The sequence below is a fragment of the Eubalaena glacialis genome, chromosome 14 (assembly GCF_028564815.1).
Source record: "Eubalaena glacialis isolate mEubGla1 chromosome 14, mEubGla1.1.hap2.+ XY, whole genome shotgun sequence".
Lineage (NCBI taxonomy): Eukaryota > Metazoa > Chordata > Mammalia > Artiodactyla > Balaenidae > Eubalaena > Eubalaena glacialis.
The window spans coordinates 71,831,585-71,838,113 of NC_083729.1; positions in this window are offsets into that span (position 1 = coordinate 71,831,585).

Sequence of the window (6,529 nt, forward strand, 5' to 3'; positions counted from 1 at the left end):
CTATCTATCTATCTATCTATCTATCTATCTATCTATCTATCTATCTATCTATTTCTATCCATCTAACTCACATCTTGCTTATCCATTCATCCATTGACAGACATTTAAGTTGTGTCCCTATCTTGGATATTGTGAATAATATTACAATAAACATGGGAGACAAGAGTTCAGATATCTCTTCAATATCCTATCTTCATTTCTTTCTGTTTTTTTTTTTTTTTTTTTTTCTATCTTCGGGTGGGAGATACTCTTTATGGGTCCTGTTAATATCTGGAGCTTTCTCTGACCTTTTATGGATGCACCTGTTCCATGCTTTTTGTTCTCTCTTGTGGCTGAATTCTTAAGCTCCTATGTCTTCTTTAAATCTTACAATGCACTTGGTTGACTGTTGATCACCTCCGTTTCGTTTTCCCCATGGTGACACTATAACCCAAGACTGTGGTTCTCCCTTGCCCACAGATCCTCTTTTGTTTTCTACACACACTCCTGTGTACCTGTATTTGTTCTCTACTCTGTCCTCTGGAGCACCCACAAGGAGCCAGCCACAAAGTGGTGGCAGTTATGTGTTTGGCACTTAGGGCATCGGTGGTACCCACTGGCAAGTTGGGGGATCCTCAGGTGAGATTTCCCTGTGGTCGTGGGTAGGCTTCCTATTGGAATCTACAATGGAGTCAGCTAGAACCTTGTCCCTCTCATGTCCTCTGATATTTTTTATCTGTCTCGTTCCTAATCTCTTCCCTCCCCCCAGTCAGGAAACTCTCACTTTTATACTCTAGGAGAGAAATGGGTTTCTTTAGCATTATTGCCTACAGCTGAGGAAGCCAGACCTTCCCTCATCATTCTGTATTTTTTCCTGCAGAAACGATCCCTGGCCTCCTCTTTCTCTAAGTTATGCCACACTGTGAGGAGAGGTGATCCTGGCAAATTTCCTCTTGTCCACTCCAATGCAACCAAACTCTTTGCTCTACTAAGTGCTGGAATTTCTCCTCTAGAAATCTCCACTTCTACAAAGGCTCTCATGTCCATGGATATCTATCCAAGTCAGTGTTTTTCAGGTGATATTGCTGAAAGGGATTGGAGATCATTCACAGGATTCTGCCAGTTCCACAGCCAATGCTAGGGTTCGTCAACCCAATACCCCAACACACAGGTGAGTAATACTACTCCTGGGTCCCTTGGCCTATGATGTTGCATCCCACAGCTCCCACAGAGGCACTTTTGTTTGTGGATAGTTGTCAAATTTTAGATGTTAGGAAGAGTCAAAAGCAAGGGTTGGCTTATGCTGCCCTGATGCTGATGTCACTCAGGACATTTTTTATTATAATATACATATTATAATATAATAATATTATAATATCTATTCTTAATGGAACAATGTAAGGGACCTCCTTCAAAATTTGACAAATTGAGTAGAAAAATAAATTCATGAAGGATAAAGAAACAAGCTTAATTGAATTAAAATATCTTTATAGAATTGGTAGAATAGCTACCATAGCATAAGAGCACTTAAATGCTCTTTCACTTGTAGTTATCTGTTTGTCTTGCTGCATAGCCAACCTGTGTAGAGCCAGAGCTTTGTTTCCCTCATTTTTATTTTACAACTTTTCATTTCTAATGGGTGCTGGTTATACCCTAATAAATTATAGAGTAAATTTTATAACTACGATAGCCAGTTCAGAGGTAAGGTAGGAATAATGAAAGGAGGGAGAGTAGAAAGAAAGAAAAAGGAAAAAATAAAGTTAAAAAATAATTTATATGTAAACCACATTTTATGCATTGTATTGGGTGATTTCAGAAGCACCAACCAATTATTTTTAAGAAACAATAGTTAAAATGTCACAAAGACATTTGTATGCAAATGAATCCATGATAGCAAACCATGCACTTAACCTTTCCTGCAGCTTCAGATGTGGAACTGTGTCTTTCCTACTTTTGCACAGTAATCCACGTTACTGAAAAATTTACTTCACAAGTCTTTGTTACGTAGTCTCTGTGACTTGGGCAATTGTATTCTATTCTGTAAGTAGTTTCAAGAAGTCCCATGAAAAATGACCAGTGATTTTGAAGTCTTCCTGCTCTCCCATCTGCTCCTGGGAGCTGCTCTACTTAAAGTACAATTTTTATGTCAGCAAGTTAACAGTCTGCCAAAGGATGGGTTCACAAACATTTACCTGTCAGAGTCTTTAGCAAAAGATCAAAACTAATCTCACGTATTACAGTTAAATGTGCTCAGTTTTTCATAACACTGTTTGGCACATGCTCTATCATGACTGGTCAGTGACATATGTATGTAAATAAATACATGCACATTGCCTTAGCACTTATTTACATAAGTATTCCCAGTGACGTTAAATTCACATTCAAATATCTAACCACCTGTCTAACCCTTCTACCCCTTTTTTGTGTTTGTCCTGATGAATGTGAACTGATAATTACTAAGCAAATTTATGTATAAACTATTTTGGCTGACTAGGAAATCTATAGAAAATGAAAGAAAAAAGAAAGTTCTAAGTTGCTTAAAGCACATTTATTTTTACAAAGTAATTATTTAAAGTTGAATATGTTAAACTTTTAAGTCTTACATACTTTACTTTTCCTTTGGTTTATATTTCTCTTGTGTTACTTATTAGTCCTCTGTGATGTCGATTGGCAAAAAGTAACCATCTCCAAATTACAAAAAATAAAAAATAAATAACAACTAAGTGAAAATAAGCTTAGTACAGTTGTTCTCAGAATCTAAACCTAAGTAAAGATCCATGGAAAAGTTTTTACCAATCCAAAACAAAATATTTTAAAACGTGATTACTTGGTGATTTTGTCACATTAGCAAATTTATTCAATTTATTGATGTGCCTTTTTACTCTGGGATTGTGCTCTTCTTACTCTTTCATTATTACTTTATCTTTTCTCTTATAAAGTGTGATAATAGGCAACAACTTTTATTTTAATTTTTAATGAACAGATTTGAACAAATAACTTACTGTTCTTGTTTTGGTGCCCCTTGTCATCCGTTCTTATTTTATTTCATCTTTTGGTCTCCTTCTTATCTATCCTTATTTTATTTTATTTATCTTTCAAATCCAACAACATGGGACTAATTGGCTGGATGACAAATAGCACATAAATGGTGAAGTTGATTAAAAAATTAGTTCTTTTTATTCTCATCCAGTATATTTTTCCATTATAAAGGACTTTCTCTACATTTAAAAAAAAGAAACAGATCTGAGTTTTATATACTTCTGTAATCAATACAGAAAGAAATATTCAAAATGGCACAAGTATATTTTCAATGTACTGTGTAGTAAGATGAATTGTTATGTCACATACAATGGAGATTTATAATAGTCATGGAAGTAATTGATCATCTTTAAGCACTGTAAGGTCTAATCAATCAATATGTTGACAGTATAGCCATAATAATAACCTCTTCTTATCTAAAGATAATCTTAAGAATCTTTCTTTTGTATTTTTGGATAAATAAATTGTATTCATTGACAACTACTGAAATACCATTGAGCACATTGATTCTTTAAATTATGTTCCATTATCTAAAAATGAACCTCAAATTATTCTTATTCCAAAATAGCTGGTGGAATAATTTAGAGGGTTTTCTTTAAGAACATGACCCTTCAACATATTTAGAGTAAAATTATTCCTGTGGTCCCCTAAGGCTTTTCTTCTTTCTGTGGGAAAAAAAAGAAAAGAAAGCCAACAACAAAAAGTTAACATAACCTTGTCTAGACAGTTGTGAATGGATTTTTTTGTGTGTGCGATGCTATTAAGTTTCTAGAAATGAAAAATATTAATTCTGTACTAGATGAGCACTTGTTAACTGGGACATTCCCTGTTTATACTTTTTTACCTGAAGTTACATCCAGTTTAGAATTTGTCATGGATTTTTCAATATAGATTATGCTTTCCATATTGAGTCTATAAATTTTTGCCTATCCTTAGACCTTGAAAATTTTCTGTAGTGTTTCTAAAAGTTTTACAGTTTTAATTTCTAAATTTAACTCTATAATCCTTTTAAGCTGTTATATATGCTATTATTTATATAATACAAAAAACATATATTATATATATTTAAAGTTGAACATATTCTTAAAATTTTAAGCTCTACATACTTTTCCATTTATATAGACACACATACATATATAAGTATACGTATTATATATTTATGTATAATATATATTATATATCATTATTATATCAGGTATCATATATAACTATTACAATGCCTACAACTTCCAGTATAATGTTGAATAAGGTTTATGAGGTTGAACATCCTGGCTTCATTTCCAATCTTAAGGGTAAAGCACTGTAGTCTTTTACTATTAGGTATGATGTGGACTATAGATTTTTGGTAGATGATATCAATACTTATCAAATTGATGAAATTACTTCTTATACCTAATCTGCTGAAAAAGATTTTTTATTTGAAAACTTTCCTTGTTTTAAATATTTAGTTCTATATATACTTTCATACTTAATGCTAAGAAACTAGATACTTTCCACCTAAGACCAGGGACAATGCAGGGATACTTTCTGTCTCCACTACTAGGAAATATCACAGTGGAAGTCACAGCTGATCCAATAAGAAATAAAATGAGTACCAATTGGAGAGGAAGTAAAATTGTCTTTGTTCACAGATGACATGATTATCTATGTAGGAAGTCAAAAAAATTGACAAAAATCTACTGAAATTAATAAATGATTATGGCAAAGTTTCAGGATACATACAAGGTTAACATAAAATTGTCAAATGCTTTCCTATATACTAGCAATAAACAATTAGAATTTAAAATTACAACATAATATTATTCACATTAGTACCTAAATATGAAATATTTAGATATGAATGTAATAAAATATGTACAAAATTTGTATGAGGAAATCTATAAAACTCTGATACATAAATTAATGGAGAGATATTCCATGTTCATGGATAAGAATATTCAATATTATAAAGATGTCTGTTTATCCCAAATTGATCTACAAATTAAACACAATCGCAATCATAATAACAAATTATTGTGATGATATTGACAAACTGATTCTAAAGTTTGTATGGAACTGCAAAGACAATAGCCAACACTATATTGAAGAACAACAATTTCAGAGGACTAACATTACCCAACTTCAGAACTTACAGCTACAGTAATTAAGATAGTATTGTATTAGCAAAAGAATAGACAAAGGGGTCAATGACACAGAATAGAGAACCCAGAAAGAATAATCCCACACAAATATAATTAAATGAACTTTGAAAAAGGAGCAGAGACAATTCTTTGGAGAAAGGATAGTCTTTTCAACAAAAGGTCCTAGAACAACTTGGCATCCATATTCCACCCCAAAAATTAATCTTGACACAGACTTTACACCTTTCACAAAACATTACTCAAAATGGACCTGTCTTCTTTAGCTTGCTCTGCCATAACAAAATATCATAGACTGGATTACATAAGAAATAGAAATTTCTTTCTCACAGTTCTGGAAGTTGGGAAATCCGAGATCAAGATGTTGGCCAAATTGGCTTCTGGTGAGTATCTGTCCTTGACTTACAGACAGCTGCCTTCTTACTGTGTGTTGTTCATGGCCTTTCCTTGGTGCATACTCTTGGAGAGAGTGCTCTCTCTCTTCCTCTTCTTATAAAGCCACTAATACTGTCAAATTAGGACCCACCTTTATGAACTCATTTAATCTTAAATACCTCCTAAAAGCTCTATCTCCAATATAGTCACACTGAGTGATAGGGCTTCAACATATGAATTTGGGGGTTATACAATTCAGTTCATAAATTTCCACCCCAGGGTCCTCAAAATTAATGCCTTTCACACCCCAAAAATACTTTCATTCCATTCCAACAAACCCAAAAAATCTTAACTTATTTCAGCATCAATTATAAAGTCTAAAGTCCAAAGTTTCCTCTAAATCAGATATGGATGAAACTCAAGGTGCAATTCATCCTGAGGAAGATTGCTCTCCAATTGTGAACCTGTAAAACCAGACAAGTGATGCACTTCCAAAATACAATGGCATTGAGAATATTCTTCTTTTGTTCTATACTCTACCCTATAGGGCAGTAGTGTCACCCCTACTGCTCTAAGTGGGGGTTCTGACTCATGACTTTGCTGGGCTGAGGTCCTGCCTCCAGGGCTCTGCTGGGTGGTCCCACCTTTATGGCTTTGCCATGCATTCCTGCATCCAAGGCTTTGTGTAGAGACCTTCTGATCTGTTGAAACCAAGGCAGTGGTCCTGATGATCTGTAAATTGCCTTTGAAATTATTTATTTTCTCTTCTTGAAAAATAGCAAACTTTTGCAGCCAAATAGTTCTATCATCCTATCCTGTTAAATTCAAGAATTCTGACAGCCTTCTTTTATTGTGTCCTGTCTTTAACCCCTTCAGTTCAAACTGGCAATATTTCTGTTCCTATAATACCATAAACTTTATCAAGTGATAGTCCAGCCAAACCCTTAGTGTTTCTTCAGAATATGCTTTCTCATTTTTTGCCAAATGGATGGGTTGAA